The sequence below is a fragment of the Protopterus annectens genome, chromosome 3.part0, assembly GCF_019279795.1.
Source record: "Protopterus annectens isolate FY-2018-M chromosome 3.part0, PAN1.0, whole genome shotgun sequence".
NCBI lineage: Eukaryota > Metazoa > Chordata > Ceratodontiformes > Protopteridae > Protopterus > Protopterus annectens.
The window spans coordinates 392,219,855-392,238,373 of NC_056731.1; the positions used below are offsets into that span (position 1 = coordinate 392,219,855).

Consider the following 18,519-nt stretch of genomic DNA (forward strand, 5'->3'; position numbering starts at 1 on the left):
TAACTGCCCGAAAATCTTATACTATCCCTTTGTAAACAGATTAAAACTAATGCGTCATCTGGAGTTGAAAACAGTTACTGACATTTGACACCACTAAGCTCACGTCCAGTATATTTGTATTTTTGACATACACTTGCTATCTCGACTTTCACCAAACGTCCCCTCACTTTCTTTGTAATCTGTGCTGGACTGAAAATAAAATGGGTCATTTGTGATCAGTGGTACTCTAGTGCGGTAAACAAATTTAAAAATTAAACAAAAATAAACTGTCTCTATGTCACTCACCCCCAACTACCTACTGCTCTAACGTCTCATTTACAATCTCCTCCCACATCTCACTCCGCCTCCGCAATACGGCGTCGCGGCCTCCATGGCGTCACACCGCAGCTGTCTTCCACACCCTTTCGCCATATTTACAGTGGGTCTCCCAGTAGCAAAGGAGAGATCAGTGGTAAGAGAAATTGTTTGGAAAACACCTGCACTGTTGGTGATTTTTTATCGGTGTGTGGCTGAAATCAAACCATACGGAGGGATCAGACAGGATAAAAGCTATACGCTGCAGATTGGTGCATCTTATACAGTAGGGGTGAGTGGGCGTGCGGCAGCTGTTTGATTGGAATGGTTTCTAAACGTTGTGTCCGAAATTGACTTGGATTGTAACATACATGCGGCACACTCTGTCTTAGTGTGTGTCACACCCTGGACACTTCCAAGGCATCAGGGCGTCTACCAGTCTAGCGCGATGGGGTCACTTCAGCATCTTATTGCTTACTGAAGTATAACTTGTGTGGGTGTGATTTTGCTTCTTATTTACATTTGCCGGCATCACCGGAATCTAATGTATTGGGGTGGTGGTTTGTGTCGTCTATGGACTTTGTTTTCTGTAAAGATCAGATTGTTAGGTTTCATTAAGTAAACACAATGCCAATTAACGGTGACAATTTACTGGCACGCCACTGTGCATCTATGCAAAATACAGAAGGTGTCTGTAGATGTGGGAAACAAATTAAAGGTTTGTGCTTGGGAGTGCTTGTCATTCTTAAAGCAGCACTGTCAGCGTTGACCCGTTCTTATCTAGTTTATGTATGTAATCAGGGTGCATATTTGGTTCGAAGTTCTCGCTGATTATTGACAGTAACTGTGTCAGCAGCATAGACTTATTTTGAGTTTTTGCAGTGTGAGCTTCACTTCAAATCATTACCTTATTACACTCAATGTGATGGAAAGTTTAAAAGCATCTGGCTTTGGAGTATAGCTGCAATTCTTTTTAAGTTAACAAGACTTGTGCATTTCCAGTTAGGATAAATACATCAAGTTGCATCCCCTACGACTATTTACATTATGTAGTGGTTGTATCTTATTTTAGGTCAGTGTTTCTGTAACAAGTTGGTAGTGAGTTGGGTATTACAATGAGTAACTGTCTGTTAACCACAGAATGTCACAGTTGTTTTGTGACACAAGACTCACTGATGTCTTGCTTTATAAGAGTGCATTAAGGTGTACAAGTGCTGTAACAGAAAAGATGGAAACTGTTGAATGTATGGATTCAAGGTAATGACTCACCACACCCTATAGGTCTGGCTAGCAAGCATGAAGTGCTTGACTCCTGCAGTTTACACGCATTTACAGTGCGTGTACAAGTTTAATTTTACTTTATCATTGTAGTTTTAATATTGCAGTGTTTCACTTTATTGGCAAGTTGTTTTTATTTTTTCTGCCTGGCTTGACGTTACAGCTGTTGGTTAGATATGCTTTTTTCTAATTTTAGTTAATAGCTGTATTTTCATGGCAATTTGTTTAGTTTTTGCTCTGTTTATTGATTAAATGGGTTAGTCTGTTGTGCCTTTTCAGTTATGATTCCAGCCAAGGAAGTAGTGATGTTGCCCACCATCAGTGGGTGGGCACACAGATGATGTACACCATCAATAGGTGGGCACACAGTATGAATGCATACCTGCACACAAGCAAGTCGTACTGCAGACTGTTTTAGTATGTGGTGGGTAGCTTTTGACTTTGCAGAATATATCGCTGTGTGTGTAAGTATAAACAGAAAACAGCATGCAGAGTTTAAAATCAAGTTTGAATGGTGCAATATTTGAGCTGTTACTTGATGGTCAGTAGGATATTATGCATTTGCGCCTTCTAGTTATTAGTTAGGCAGGTACAGTTTGTATTCATCTTGTAGATATTCAGGAAGGGCTTTACAAATGGGAGGTCCAACAAGAGTCGAAGTGATGATGTTTATTTTTTTTTTGCAAGGTTATTTATTCATGCCACTTTTAACTTGCAACGTGTTAACATACATTATACACTTTTCAGGAACATTTTCCACTGTCCTTTTTATGCATTAGTCTATGTATTTATTGTTTATTATAACATGATGTCAGTTTTCATGTGTGTATGTATGTATGTATCTTATGTTCTCATATTTTTTCTTGGCCCTCTGCTGAAAATGGGTAAAATTATCCATTCGGACTCAGTCTGTAAACAAATGTCAATAAATGAACACATTTTTTCCTTATAACTTCAATATTAGTCTTTCCTATAGCTTGAAGAGTCCTTACTGGCTCAAGGCTAACTCCTTATCCCAGCATGTGTAGCAGTAGCTACCCAGATCTTGTTTGCCGCTTGCAGTGTTGAGATTGTCTTCGGCTGGCTCAGGCTAAGTAGTGAATTATTTCTGTGAAAATTATTTGTTTAGGCTAAGTTTCCTTAAGAGTTTTCTCTTCTTTATCACCCCTGTCCTCGTTACAGTCGTTGTTTGCTGTGTTAGGCCGTCGTTTTCTCTCAGGCCTTTTTTCTGTGTGTTGGCGGCCCGTTCTTTTCTTGAGGGTTGTTGCCTTGTCCCTTAATCCCTCTTTGCTATTTAGGGAGAAGCCATTTTAGTTCGACGCTTTCTCCCTTTGGGAGCAGTAGCCGTTAACTTAGAGGCTACCCCCTCCTCTTCTTTCCTTCCTTTCTTTCTTAAAAAAAAAAAAAAACACTCTCTATTGTTTCCCCCTTTGTGTTCATGATGTCTAAAGAACCTACAAAGCAGTTGGGATTTAAGAAATGCGACTCGTGTTGCCAAAAAATGCCCCTTACGAATGGGCACATGAGTTGTGTTTATTGTTTAGGTGTGGTCCACCTGCAGGACTCGTATTCTGTTTGCTGTGCCTTTAGTGCACGGGTTTTGCAGGAGAGGCGCAACAAAGTGATTATTGAGAGGGTTATTAAAACCTCAGGTTGAGGTTGCATCGGATACTCAGCCTTCAAAAAAGTCTGATGACAAACTGGCATCTTCATCGGCTCCACCTTTGGCCCACTCCTCTCGATCATCCAGGAGTTTATCGGATGCTGATGTGGAAAGAGTGGTGAAGAAGCTGCTCAAGACACGGGTATTTGCTCAGTTGTTGTTAGGCCCAGCCCAGAAAGAAGTGGTGCCATTTTCTTAACCAGTCCCTGTGTCTATTCCTCCTCCGGCTGCATCCAGTTTGGAGCTGGAGTGCATGAAAGTAGTAGTGGTGGAACCGTTAGTTCCGACAATCCTTGCCTTGTCTGTTCTGACATTCGCTCCGACCTCCTCGACAGACTGCTCCATCAAGGGGTCTGGGTGCCAAAACTGAATTGTCTTCTCCAAGGGGGAAGTGGCATCGGACTCTTGTCTGACCCTGCTCTCCATCTTGGAGCCTCGGCGCCGGTGAGTTCGGCTCCCACGTTTGCCTCGGAGCCGTCGCCTTTGGTGCGGAGGTCTCCAGGCTGCTTGGAGCCAGAGCATCCCTCCGTTCCGGATCGTGGCGCCTTCGAGGTGATGAGGAGTGTGCTGTCCATCCCACTCTCGGCTCCATTGGCTCCGTCCCCATTGATACCAGTGTCTACCTCAGATCCTTCTCTCCATTCCAAGCGTAGGGAACGGATGCCCCACAGAGCGACCCCTTCTTCCGAGACCTTTTTTGAGCATGCCTCAGAAGAGGTTCCCAGGAAGAAAAAATGTAAGAGGAAACATGTGGACTCCCCTGAGTCCGTCACCTCTGACATGTACTTGGATGACTCGGAAGGGTCCCCACAGTCCCCCTCTGAAGATGTCTCATTCTCGGACATCTTGGAGATTCTTAGGCAGAGGGGAAACTGGAAGTCCCTTGCCCCTTCTGAGGACGAGTCCGCCTTTCGACCCACGTTTGTCTGTAGTGAGTCGAAAGGTGTGGAGTGCTCCAGAGACCATGGAGCCCATTTCGAGAAGTCCTAACAAATTCATGACCGCACCAGAGGACAAGACATTTCTCTGTAAAGGTGTGCCATTTGATGCTATTGTGGTGGCAGCAGCCAGCAAGAAGGAACTTGTGGTGACTTCCTGTTCTATCCATCTGCCAAACAACGAGTCTAGAGCCATGGATAGATATGGAAGCATGTTTTCTCTTCAGCAGCCTTTACTCTTCGGTCGCTGAACTATTTGACACATTTCACAAGACTTCAGAGGGAAAATTACAAAATTACAAAATCCCCTTCTCCCAAAGACTCCCAAGAAGTCTAAAATCATCAATCCCAGATGTTCCACCCAATCTTCGGGATCAGTCAGCCATAGAAGTAAAAACTAGACAAGATAGAATCCAGAACTTGCTCAAGGTTCTTTTTAGTTCCAAAGGAGCCTGGAGACCTATCTTGGATCTTGGCAAGTTAAACAGGCAGTAAAGAAGACCAAGTTCCAGATGGTGATACTGCGGTCCATTCTACCCTTTTTGGGTCAGGATGATTGGATGTGCATACTACCATATAAAAATGGACAGGCAGTCCAGGAGACATTTACGCTTCCGGCTGGGAGCCAGTCATTACCAGTTCAGAGCTCTGCCCTTTGGTCTCACCACAGTAGTGACAGCTCACCTGAGACGTTTGGGATTCCAGGTGTTTCCTTATCTAGATGACTGGCTCCTCACCGCCACCACCGAGCATCATCTCTTAAGGGCCAGGAACCACACGAGTCACACTTGTGCGCACTTAGGCATCACAATAAATTACAAAAAATCTGCCTTGTTGCCCCGTCAGTGTATCACTTTCATAGGTGCTCAACTAAATACAAGAGACATGATAGCCAAGCTCCCACAAGAAAGGGTGCTTACCATTCAAGGTCAGGTCTCTCTCCTCTTGTCAGTCAAAGGTTCAGGCTCGGTTAGTCCTAAAGGTCTTGGGTTTGATGGTGGCTGCCATTACTCTAGTTCCGATAGCTTGTTACCATATGATGATTATGCAATGGCTCCTCTTCACTCAATGGTTGTATCAGGTTTACCAATGTCATACATAATCTTAATCATGGATGCTTGCAAGAAAGATCTACAGTTGGTGGCTCCACTCTCCCCTAGTCACTCTAGGCAGACTCTTTGTAGCCCCTCATCTGGTAGCCACAGTTACCATGGACGCTTCCCAGATAGGGTGAGGGTGGTACATTATCTGGGACAGACAGTCCAAGGAATTTGGCAACCTCACGAGTACCATTTGCATATCAGTATCCTGAAGATGAGAGCTGTGTTATTAGCGTTGCAAGCACTTCATGACTCTCCCTTTGGGCTATATAGCAGTTCAGACAGACAACGTGCCAGTAGTGTGGTGCATCAACAAACAGGGCAGAACCAAATCTTACCCCTTATGTCGGGAGGCCTTTCGAGTATGGCAATGGGCGATTTCCTCTCGGCATTTTCTGGTTACAACGCACATTCCCGGGAAGTCCAACGTGATAGTGGACAAGCTCAGCAGGGCAGTTCTCATGCCCCATGAGTGGTCTCTGAAACAAGATGTGGCAGATATAATCTTCTGCAGATGGGGCCAGCCATGCTGTGATATTTTTGCCTCTCAACAAATGCGGCAGCTACTTTGCCCTAGTTCCCCCACCGGGACAGTCACCCAGAGATGCACTGGTCCACGATTGGCCCCCGGGATTCTTTACGCCTTTCCCCCCTTTCCTTTAATTCCAAAAGTTCTTCAGAAAGCAAAGTTGCTGAGTCGCAAACTGATCCTCATTGCCCCATACTGGCCTCGTCAGATATGGTTCCTGTTCCTTTGGCATTACCTGAAAGAGGAGCCTTGGATTCTGGACCCAGTCCCAGACTTCCTGACACATCAGTCGGGCGCTCTTCATCCTTCCATTCAAACTCTCAAGCTGACAACTTGGTTTCTCCACTTCCAGTCCTAGCCAGGCTCCTTGATATCTTGCCTATGGTTTAACATATTTTGGTCTCTTCTCATAAACCAACTACTCGGAAACTTTACACTAGTAAATGGAAGAGGTTCTTCTGGGCTGAACAAAATGACATTGATCCCTTTACAGCTCCAGTTTCAAAAATCTTGGAATTCCTGGCAGAAGCCTTCGAAAAAGGAGCAGCGGCTGCTACGATTTGTGTTCAACTGACTGCTCTCTTCCTGATTGCTGTTACATCAGCTAGGCAGGTTTCTGAGTTACAGGCACTTTCCATCCACAATCCTTCCTTTTTACCAAAAGTCTGAAAGTCTGTTCAGAATATAATTTGAATCAATCAATTGAACTTCTGTTTTCTTTCCAAATTATGGCAACAAGGCAGAGTATAAGTTACGTCAATTGGATGTCCACAGGCAGTTACGATTTTATCTTCAAAGAACCAAGGACATCAGAAAATCAGATCAGCTGTTTGTATCCTTCTCTGAGTAAGCAAGGCTCACCAGTTTCCAAAGTGACTTTGTCAAAATGGCTGTCCAATACTATTACTTATGCTTATGAGTCTCGGAATTATCTGTCCCGGGAAAAGTAAGGGAACATTCTACTAGGTCCTTGGCTACCTCCATAGCCTTTCAAGCTAAGCTTCCATTAGATACTATTTGTGTGGCAGCAACATGGGCTACTCCCCATACCTTCATTACTCATTACAAAGTGAACATGGACTCTCGGAACAGGGCTTCCTTTGGTTCAACAGTTCTGAAGTCTATCTTCCAGTGAGCCACCTGGGATTTAGGTGCTGGGGACGCTGTCCCAACCTGAAAGAAGGAAGGCGAGATGGACAACATAACATAAAGAAGTTATGTTCTTACCATAAAGTTCCATGTTTGTTGTCTTTTATCTCGCCTTCCTTCTTGCGTCCCTCCTTCCCCCATCCTGGATGATTGAGAGGAATTTCCCTTTTTTTGGCTGATTTGGCTGAGTTTCCTTTGCTTTTCAGCTTTTGGTATAGTCCTTGTCACCATTGTTGTTCTGTTGTTTTCGGTACAAGGAGGCTTTATTGTTTAGTTCCCTCTTTTATTGGGTAATTCATATTTCTCCTATCTAGTGGTTAGTTCTCATAAACGAGGTCTGGTTAGCTACCGCTATGCATGCTGGAATAAAGGGTTAGCCTCGAGCCAGTAAGGACTCTTCGAGCTTTAGAAGTGGCTGAGTTGGCGCCGAGATCGGCTCCAAACCCTACCAGAAAGAAGGAAGGCGAAGTAAAGGACAACAAACATGGCACGTTATGGTAAAAACATAACTTCTTTTTTTGATCCCCACCTGTAAGTCAAATACTTCTTCCAAAAAGAATAAGGTGACACTTAACCATGTGCCATTACTGAGAGAAAGTGTTACTTTTCCCTCCCAGTGTAAATCTCTATCCCATTTACATTTCCTTGTATTACCATAATCATTGCTGCTTCCCTGTATATCTCTCATCTTCTGGTGTGTATGTGTGTACACACACACACACACAACTCACTCATGTGATCCTGAAATACCCCATCATATTTTAACAGGCCTAATCTCTCTTGCTTTGTAGGGAAAGTCCGCTTATCCTGTCTAACTTTTGTCCTTTTCCATTCCCAAGTAAATGATTTCAGTACTTATTGTGATCCACAATAGCTCATCAGCCTGCTAAAAATATGCCTGATCTTTATATGCATCCAAAAGAATTGTAAAACATTTTTGCTACCATATTTTACTATCCTAATCCAGGATTGCAATTTTTCAGTTTTATATTTTTTTCATATTATATTCTGCTTGGTATCCTTCCAATTGCCTTTTAGATACCAATCCTGTCTCTTTTTGAATCCATATCTTGAAGTGCTTAATTTTGTCTTTTCTCCATAAATATGAATACATTTGAACTTGTATTCAAAGCACAAAACGTGCTGCTATTGCCTTTGTCCTATCTTTTTATTTTATATCCTGAAGTGTCTGAAACTGTTTCAACATATTCAGTAATACAGCTATTTTTTTATCCTGTTCTGTGTCTATGAAATGCAGTGTAACATTATTTGCAAAAACAGGTAGTCTTTATTTTTCTCTCTAAAGGTTCCAAATAAGAAAACACCCATCCTGGCTCATCTGCTCAAATCCACTTTGTCTAATAGTACCCCACCCATATTTATTCTTATTCATATTCTTCTTAGTACCTCTATTTTTATGGGAAATGCAAATTCTGCCATTTGCCCTATATTTAAAATCTCACCAGACTGTTGGGTGCTTTATCTACATCTAGGCTCACCAACTGTAATGGCGTTTCTTGTGTTCTGATTCTGTCTGAGTCATCATTGGTCTATTAATGTTGTCTAATGTCTGTCTCCCTTGCAGAGAAAAAGCAGTGATACATGGCTTTCAATTTTTGTTATTTCTTAGCTAATATAGACTTGATGAGTTTATAACCATGATTTAAAATAGTTATTTGTCTCTACAATATTTGATTTGTTAAATCTTTTCTCTGTCTTGCAGTGCTGCTGCCACTGCTTTTTCCAGGATGCTGGCATTTCAGTACATTTCTAAACAATGCCTAACAAGCTTTTTATCAGTTTCTTACATCGTTTTTATGTTTTTCCTCGCTATCCTGGCGATCAACAATTTGAGCCTCTTTCTTCTTTCTCTAATATTGGTATATTTACAGTCTTCCATGAATACTTTTATTTGCATCTTATCTTTTTCCCATTTCTCAGTTTTGTATAGATGTTCATGCAATTAGTTTTGTATAGATGTTCATGCAATTTCCAGAATGTTTCTGTCATTGCTTCATAATCTGTACTTATATGATTCCCAAAGTTTTACTATTTATTTTTTTTACTTTCTCTTTCCTTAATAGTTATGCTAACAATTTCTCAATTTCTGCACTTTGGGATTATTGTCATTTTATGTTAATTATGTTTATTGGGAGGTGTGTGTAAGTGTCTGTACCTATAACGGTCACTGCCACAAATCTACCAAAACTATCTTGTTTTTTTTTTCTCCTTCTATCACTTTTGGAGCCCTTGTCCCCTACCAGTATAATTACTTCTCTCTTACATTGTCCCTGATACTCTGGTGAGTACCTTAAAACCCTTAACGTCATCAAATTCACGTGTTTATGCCTGTTAGAGAGTTTCCTGTAGCATTGCTGTTTGCGCCTTGCAGTTAATGTAAGTAGTTATCCTTTGCCTTTTATTTGTCTTGATAAGACTATTTACATTCCAAGCTAATATTGCCAGTGCAGCCACTCTAATAAGTACACAGTTGTTGTGTCTTTTGGCTTTTCCCGGTTAGGGGTCGCCACAGTGGAACTCCGGTCCGCTAATGATTGGCAGTAGATTTTTACGTGCCGAGTTGCCGGCCCTGAAGCACAACCTTCAATGAAGGTACGCACATTCACGCATGTCTCCACACAGAAAACGCTCTAGTTGAGAATCGAACAGGACAACGTCTTACTGTGAGGCGACAATGCTACCACAGCACCACCGCAGTACTTTCGCTAATAATGCCCGACCATTTTTACACACCTTCTGTCAGTGTTGGTATATAGTTTGACTCTTAAGTTTTTTCTTATTCTTCTTGTCAGTTTTTGGGCTTCTCTGCATTTTTCATACGTTTTGCTTTGAAACAGCAGTAATGGTTTCACTGCATTTATAAAAGAACATTAGCAAACTGTGTTAACTGTTCGTTAGCTAACTAAAGAATTCTGAAAGGATTAAGAGCTAGTGAGGAATGAAACTACTGTTTTACTTGTTTATGTTGAATATTTTTGTACAGAACTTTAGAAACTAGCTTGTTTTTGTTAATATGTTGCACGCTTTCTGTATTTGAATGTTTTTTGTAAGATGATGTACTATGTGGAGCTTTTCTCCCCAGGCTTACACTGAAAATGGGCAATTATTGCCCAGTCAGACTTTCTCAGTAAACAAATGTCAAATAAAATAAATGTTTTGCAAACTCACCATTTGAGCAACAATAATGCTTAAGTGCAGATTAATATTTATGCTGCTGAGGCCTTATCCTACCTAGTGTACACACTAATAATTCGGTCCATCTCAGAACACCCAACAATATGGAAAATATCACCTATCATTCCATTGCACAAATGCGGAAATCAACAGAACTGTCTAACTACCATCCTCTTGCCATCCTATCTCCACTGTCAAAAATTCTCATTCACAAATTCTAGCCTATCTTTTATCCAATAGTCTTCTGTCTAACACTCCTCACATATTCTGTCCTAACCACAGTACTGCCACTGCCCTGATGAGCTTTACATAACACCATTACCCATCTCCAGAATGAAGGCAACCTAGTTTCCACTGTCTTGATCTTTCCAAAGCATTTGACACAGTCTCACATAAACTTTTACTCTGAGTGTATGCCAACAAGCTGTAAAATGGCAAAACAACCTCTATCCTCTACTTCCTGTCACTTTGGGAGTTCGTCAGGGATCTATCCTTGGTCTTCTACTGTTTACTATATTTACTAACAATCTCCTTACTGGCACCCTACATGCAACCCTACTGTAATCTTGATCACTTCACTAACTCCCAACTAATAACCCAGCAGTCCTTCACTGCAGTAGAATCATGGCCATTTAACATACAACTTATGCTCACCTCTAATAAAACAAAGCTTATATTGTTTCATCCCACAAGACCCCCAGGCCCCCTCCCACCATCCAAAATCTCTTCTTCAAATAGTACCATTATTCCAAACCAAACTCCTTGGGGTCATAATAGATCACAACATGAAATCTTGCATTCACATAGCCCAGACAATAAAAAAAAATTGCAAGAAACTTCGTACCTTTTATATAGGAGCAAACATTACCTAACTAGCAACACAGGGGTACCATTGCAAGAACTCACCTTATTTCAACCTTCCTGTATGCATTTTCCATTCTCACAAACATAAGGAAATCTGACTTAAACTAGACACCTGCTGTAATAAAATTGCAAAGTTTGCCACAGATTCTAGCTACAGATCCCTTCACTTCTTGCTCTTAAATAACTCTTCATGTCTAGAATTCACCAGTTTACTAGCCTACAACCAACTCACCATGGTTCATACTTAACCGACCAGAAAAAAACTCCAGCTCTACAAAACCTACTAAACCACTACTTACATAACCGAGTATTACGCTCCAGTAACAAGTCATTAATATGCATAATCAAAAGTAACCATGCTGCTGGTGATTCACTATACTATAAATGCATAATCAAAAGTAACCATGCTGCTGGTGATTCACTATACTATAAATGCATACCCAAAATCTGGAACTCTTTACCACTAAACACAAGACCCATTACAAGCACATCAAACTTCAAAAATTACTCCCAACACACTTAGCAAATACATAGATTGGCTCTGACCCTGGATAGAAAGTAACATACACAGAATGACCTCTGCATCTGTTCTTAGATTGAGCTGCTTTGAGGAATCCTTAATCTTACTTACATTACAATTAATTTCTCAATTTGCCTACATTTATCTCTATTATGAACGTGAAAAAACATCAATTTGCATGTTTTCTCTTTTGTATCTTAATATCTTTTTGTATATACTAGGACTCATAACTCTGGAATATATGTATTATTTCACTGTTTTTGTATTAATACTTGTAAGTCTGTTTCACTTTTCCTGTATTAAGGCACATAAGTCTCATATATATGTACAACCTCTTTGTTTTGTACATTGCATGGAGTTTTTCTCCCTGTGCCTCCATTGAAAATGGACTGATTTTGTCCATTCGGACTTTCCCGGTAAACAAATATTAAATAAATTCCTCCTGGAAAGCCTCATTTTCTGTCATTTTCTTTATTTTAGAGCAATGTCATACTTCTGCAAATTGATCGGGTTAATCTTGAAGTTTCTGGCATCTAAATGAGTATGAGGAGGGTATAGAAGCTATGGCTTACATTCCAAGCTAATGTTGACAGTGCAGCCATTCTAATAAGTAAACATTGCTGTTGCTAATAATGCCTGACATTTTTTGCATATCCTCTCTTAGTGCTGGTATATGGTTTGACTATGAGCTTCCTTGTGTCTTTCATATATTTTTCTTTGAAACAGCAGAAATGATTTCACTGGCATTATGTTTTCCTGGCCCCATTTACTGGTGGAAGGTAGGCTGAGAACCTGAATTTCCTTTGGCTATCTGGTTTATTTATCTTTTTTTGACTGATCTGTGATGTTTACGTGCTTTGCATTGCAGGAGATTTGAATGTTGCATAGGTGTTGTACCAGCTCACAACAAAATTCATAGTAATTCTGTGAAAAATAAATACAATTGCTGTTTAGAAAACCATTTTAAGAAGCCATTGACTTGTATTGCTTTCACGGAATGTAAGTGGAGAGCAAATAACTCGCTTGCAGTGCATATAGCAGCATGGTTGCACCCCAGAAATCAGAAGAAAAGGCAAACCTGCAATGTGCTCCTGTAGCATGAAACCCAGCATGTAACCGCACTTTCAGACGTGTGTAGCAATTGTTACATTCCCCCATCAGGTCTCATGAAGATACATTATGTCACGCTCAAGTATCCCTAAATATCTTGTCTCTTTTTTTTCTTTTTAACTGATGGTACGTGGGGTAGATAAAATTCCATGCACTACAAAGAGTTATGATTGGATCTCGCCTATCCTAACCAGTTATTTGTTCTCAACATGGCTGCCTTTGTTGTTGAAGTGAATTTCTTGTCAGCCGTGTCTTAACCACATAATAACATGATTACAATCAGTGACTTGGTTATACCCCCACTATATTATGTATAGACTGTGTCATGTTTTATGGGGACATGAACTTTTCTGGGAGCTAGCAAAAGAGAATGAAAATATTTTTAATTTATTTAACATTTGTTTATCGGGAAAGTCCGACTTGGAACAAAGGCAATTTTCAGCATAGGCCCGGGGAGAAACAATCCAGACGCATGTCTTTGCAACGTGGGAGGAAACATGAGTACCCAGGGAAAACCTACACAAACTCAGGCAGGCATGCAGACTCTGCACAGAAGGCACTCCAGCCGAGAATCGAACCTGACAACCTCTTGTGAGGTGACAACGCTACTGCTGCACCACTACACCATCATATTTGTTATGAAGAGTAGGGTGCATAGCCAGTCGCGAAAAAAAAAATTTGTGCTTTTACTGTCTGTATTTTTTATTTTATTTTTTTCCTTTCTCGAGTATGGTTGAGGATGTTTTCACTAGTCACTCATCCTACAGCTCCAGCCATATTATAATGGGAATCGAGAGCAATGACTGGACAAATCACCTATATTCAAACTTGCGTACAGTAGCAAACCTCCACAGACATGCGCAGTTTTCCTATCTTCTCTCAACAGTTATATAGATTTGCGCGAAAATGTTTAGCCTTGGACTTTTGTATTTAGAATGTAGGCAACGTGAAGGGTAGCCTTTAATCATCTTATTCCAATTACTGCTACTTGGAAGTCTTATTTGGTTTCTGGAGCTCTGTGTGTTGTTATTCTTAACTCTACGACCTGTTCATTCTGCAGATCCTTCAGAAGACAAACTGGGCACCCTTCTAAACACCTGCATCACTAGATGAAGCATTAAACTGCTTTACTTTACTTTAATAGTACTCTTATTGAAATAATATTTTTTCTTGCCCCAGTTAGAAATGCTGTAATTGGATCACTCTCCAGCTATTGGAATGTTGGTGGTAAAGAGATGCATTTTGATTCTTTTATAAAAAAAATCCAAAGTGTCAAGATTCATTTATTTAGAATTACACTTAATTCCTGTAGACCTGTTGGGCAGAAAGCCGAAGTCAAGAACAAATTTTAATTTCCTACTGCTCAGCTGTCAGTCAGCCCACATTCAAATGCAAAACAAGATTCTGGTATGGAAAAAATGCCTTTCTGAACCTTGTAAAAATGCACCTCAGCATTTTAATTTTGAAAAAGTTACGGAAGAACTTTGGAATCCCTACTGTTGGTCACAGCAGATATGATTGACACTTAGAATGTTGAACTGAAAAGGTTCCTGGTGACCTATTGTGGCAGCCAGACTGGAAAGTGTGAGAAGAGTGTAGCATTTTCCTCATTTTCTCCTAGTTTGTGCAGTCTAAGTTGGTATGCATTCGTAGTTTGGGGGGTGTGCAGGCTTGCACTTACACCAGGAGATGCATGGGGGGGGGCTCCCCTGCAAAAAATGTTTTTGTGTTATGTGACCTTGTGAGTGTTGCTGGATTGGCTAGCAACAACCCCACCCCCCCACCCCCACCAATGATTTTGATGTTTTGGGTTGGATTTATCCAATTTGATAAAAGTGAGCTGTGATTATTCGTAATGGATCAAAAAATTATGTAGGTAATTCAAAAATATTTTCTCATCTTCATCCTTCAGTAACTATATTCCATAACATTCTTTTTTACCACAAGAATTCTGGACAAAAGCCAAAAGAATGGGAGGGGGAGAGGCCCCAAATCAGTAAGAGATTTTAAGTATTTCTTGTTAACTTAGAAAGTTGCTAAAATTACTGGTTTTGCATTGGCATGCATTTTTCTAAAGGATGTACAGTCTGAAACTCGAATGTCATCTATTATTTAGTGATTGCAATCATTGGTGGTTTTCCCCAAGAACGCAGATTTTTATGAGGGACAGACTAAAATTTCTCAGATAATGGAAATGTGTAGTCATCCTTCAGTGAGCATAAAACAGATCCATCATTTGTATCAGACTATCAGCCAGTGAGCCATTGTGTCGCAGATTAAAGCTTGGAAAAAGAAGTATATAAACAGCTTCTTGAATTTTATGACAACTGTGTGGTCAACTCACAACATAATTTTGTACAACTTCTACTGTGGACACATTTCTACTGAATGTAGCTTTATGCTTTTATTGTATTTAGATTGTATTGCTGCATTGCAAATGTTTGATTTACATTTTTGCATTCTGTACATTTTAATAACTTGGGCCTGTTCTCCCTGGGCCCCAACTAAAAGTGGTTCTTATGAACTCAGTCAGATCACCCTGGGTTTAACTAAATAGAGTTAATTAAATCATTCATTCATCAGTGTTAGACTGAACGTAGATTGAGCAGTTGCTGCATTGTCCTTAGGCCATTTTAAGGCTTTTGATACAGTTAACCACTCACTGCATATTGATAGACTAGCTTAGTCAAGTATTCACAAAAAATGCATAAATTAGTTATCCGCGGTGGTGCAGCAGTAGCATTGTTGCCTCACAGCAAGAGGTTCTCCCGTTCGATTCTCGGCTGGAGTGCAGGGAGTGCCTTCTGTGTGGAGTCTGCATGTCCTCCCTGCGGTTGGGTGGGAGGTTGAAAGATATGCGTAAATGGGCGTGCCTTCGTTGAAGGTTGAACGTCGAGCTGGCTTCTCGGCATTTGTGAAAATCTACTGCCAATCATTAGCGGACCGGAGTTCTGCTGTGGCGACCCCTAACCGGGAAAAAGCCGAAAGACAAAGACAGTTTCAAAGAAACTCACTTGGCATGCATAAGCAGCATGAGAAAGGTACTGTCCTTATCCTCTCATAACTAAAATTTCCTCTGGGGTCCTGCAGGGCAGTGTGCCATGGCTCTTACTCTAGCAGTATGAGGAGTAATTTACCATTGTATGAGTACTATTCGTGAGTCTACTGCATTTATTTCAGATGAAAGCTCGTTAAAGGATTTTAGCCTGTATCTCTAAGCTAAGGGAACAAAAGCCTTGCTGTTCAACCCATACTATCATTCCTGACAAAACTAATTTAATGAAGCCAAAAGCTGCAGATGGCAATGATGTGAAAAAAATTAAGTTACTATAAAAGGTCTCATTGGATCAAGTCCTAAATATTTGATCTTTACTTAAATTTAGCAGCTGTGTTCAAAGCTCAAAAATCTTCTTCAGTGGTGCACAGTTTGAATGATCTATTTCATGCTTCTACCCAAATTTCTTTACGTTCTTGCACTATATACCACCAAAAGGTCATTCAGCAAACTAGATTCAGCATATGTGTTAAGGGATAGACCTGCTACATGTCTACCTGTCACTCCAATTACTGCAAAACACTAAAAATACATGCCACAGGCCTTCATCCTAAAATAACCACAGATTTCTTGTTGTATTTATTTGGTAACATCTCCCTGCAAGTAATTAGTCTAAAAATCACTGACTTCTCTGTCTGTACATGTAAATATTCTAGTTTTGGACATTACCACAGCAGCCCCAAACATCTTGCTGCCTAAAGCTGCTACCTACATGAGATCTCATAACCTCAAGTAACATGTCAACAAACAAGAATCACATAGCTCAGAGATATTTAAATATGTACCATTAAACTGCTGCTGTTTAATGTTATTTCCCCATACACATCTAACTGTGCCTTCGCTTTTACTATTTTGCCTTCTTCCTTCCTTTCCATGACCTGTTATACTCTGTATTCTCTTTTTTTCACTCTCTCGTTAGTATTTCTTTCTGGTCTCATCCCATATGGTTTCTTATGCTTGTTATTTATTGTTATGTATCCTTTTTTCTTTTATTCCTAACTTTATACTGTCTTCCTTTACCAACTTCATTCTTCTTTCTGGTCTCATCCCATATGGTTTCTTATGCTTGTTATTTATTGTTATGTATCCTTTTTTCTTTTATTCCTAACTTTATACTGTCTTCCTTTACCAACTTCATTCTTCTGCCTTTTGACTATCTTCCATCATCTTTGTTTAACACTTGTATGTTAATTGATTATATAATATACGCTTGCTTCATAAAGTGTTTAAGTAGTTGACTTCCAGCTAAACACCTTTGTGAACTCTGTACATGTTTTTTGTCATCGACTGCCTGTAGATTCAGTACTGAGCTGTCTTTTGTATTAAATTAAAAGTATTATTATTGTTTCAGATATGTTGTTTGTATTGCAAGATATATTTATTGCAAAAATTATTGTAAAAAAGTTTACTTTTATTAATTTGTGTTATATTAGCCAACCCCTGCGTCTTCATTGTAAACACATTTTTGTGCAGAGTAAGCAAAGTTTTGCCCAGGTGAACTATCCTTTTCAACCAAACAGAATGTACTGTTTAATTAACAGATCTATTTCTGTCGATGCTTATCTGTCATTATCTCTTGAGGAGAAGGAGAGCACGAATCCTGAGTATTACAAAATGTGAAATTCATCTAGTTATTAAACCATACTTTTTTTATGTAGTCTTCAAGTTTAGAAAATGTGATTTTTTTTTTTTTTATTGATTGTGTTTATCTATTAGTATTTGTCTACTAGAATAGTCTGACTGGGCATAAGGCAGCTTTTCAGAGGAGGCCTGGGGAAATACCAATGAGTAGGAGTTCCCTGAACACCAGTTTAAATTTAGTGCCCTAGAACAAGTGTGTAACAAGGGGAGGTGGGGCCCAGTGGATTTACTCCTTGAATACAGGGAGCTTATGTGGCAGTTTAGGTGTAATGCCACTTATCCCCCAGGACTTAATGAAATGGTATCTATTTCTAACTATTTAAAATTAAAAGCAGATTTTCACATATGAGATTAACACATGACAGTTTTTTAGTACAAGTGTATGCACTATGCCTGTCTGCACATTATCTTCACTGCTTGATGTTTTTTAAACACCTCTAGGTTATTTGTATATCGGTGAACTATTTCTATTTTATGAAATTGGAATTTTGTATGTTTTTAATGAAGAATTTGTAATGCAAGTGAAAAAATGGTTTTGTGGGTGGTTGCTGCTTTAAAATATTGTGGGAAGCTTAATTAATGATGTCACAGGATGTGATGTGGTTTTATTTAAACTGTTTTGGATGTAACCATGTTTATTCTGAAGAAGTCTTTTGGCTTTGCAGCCGATGAAAACGCTGAAATAGTGATTTTGTGGAGACCTGTGCCCCGTATTGTTCTATTACCTGGGTCTTATAGTTTTGGTGTTTGTCGTTGTGTCTTTGAAGTTATGGAGTTAGAGCAAGATGCAAGGGTGGACAACAACACTGGAGGTTCCCTTCAGGAGTTGGCAACATCGATAGGGAACCTCACAACACTGATCGGAGTGTTGATTAAACAATTTTCTAGGCCTGGCAAATCTTCTATTCCAGGTCCGACAACCTTTGGGATCAGCAACATTAATAACACAGGGTCTACTGTCCATACCATGGACGTACTTACAAGCTCGATTCCTCCTGGGCAAGGCAGCCTGGTTTCCATAGCAGCAACACAAAACAAAGTTCCTATTGGCCCTGGAATGATAAGAGGGTCCTAGTACCACCAGCAGGAGTAGTAGTCAACAAGGAGACAGTCATACATCTATTTCCTCCAACAAATTGCTACAGGAAGGAACAACTAGCAGTTTCAATCTTCCTAACCATAC

General features: G+C 40.1%; 1 protein-coding gene across 3 annotated transcripts in view; it reads left to right on the plus strand.

Moving 5' to 3' along the window:
- Positions 1-365: 365 nt before the first annotated feature.
- Positions 366-18,519, plus strand: part of RALA (RAS like proto-oncogene A) — a 734,484-nt gene continuing 716,330 nt past the window's right edge. The window contains exon 1 of one of the 3 annotated variants that reach the window (XM_044064842.1): positions 366-451. The gene's annotated coding sequence lies outside the window, so the exon portion shown is untranslated. Of the gene's footprint in view, positions 587-621; positions 788-18,519 lie in introns of those variants that run through there. The other 2 variants (XM_044064841.1, XM_044064843.1) reach the window with 2 other exon arrangements.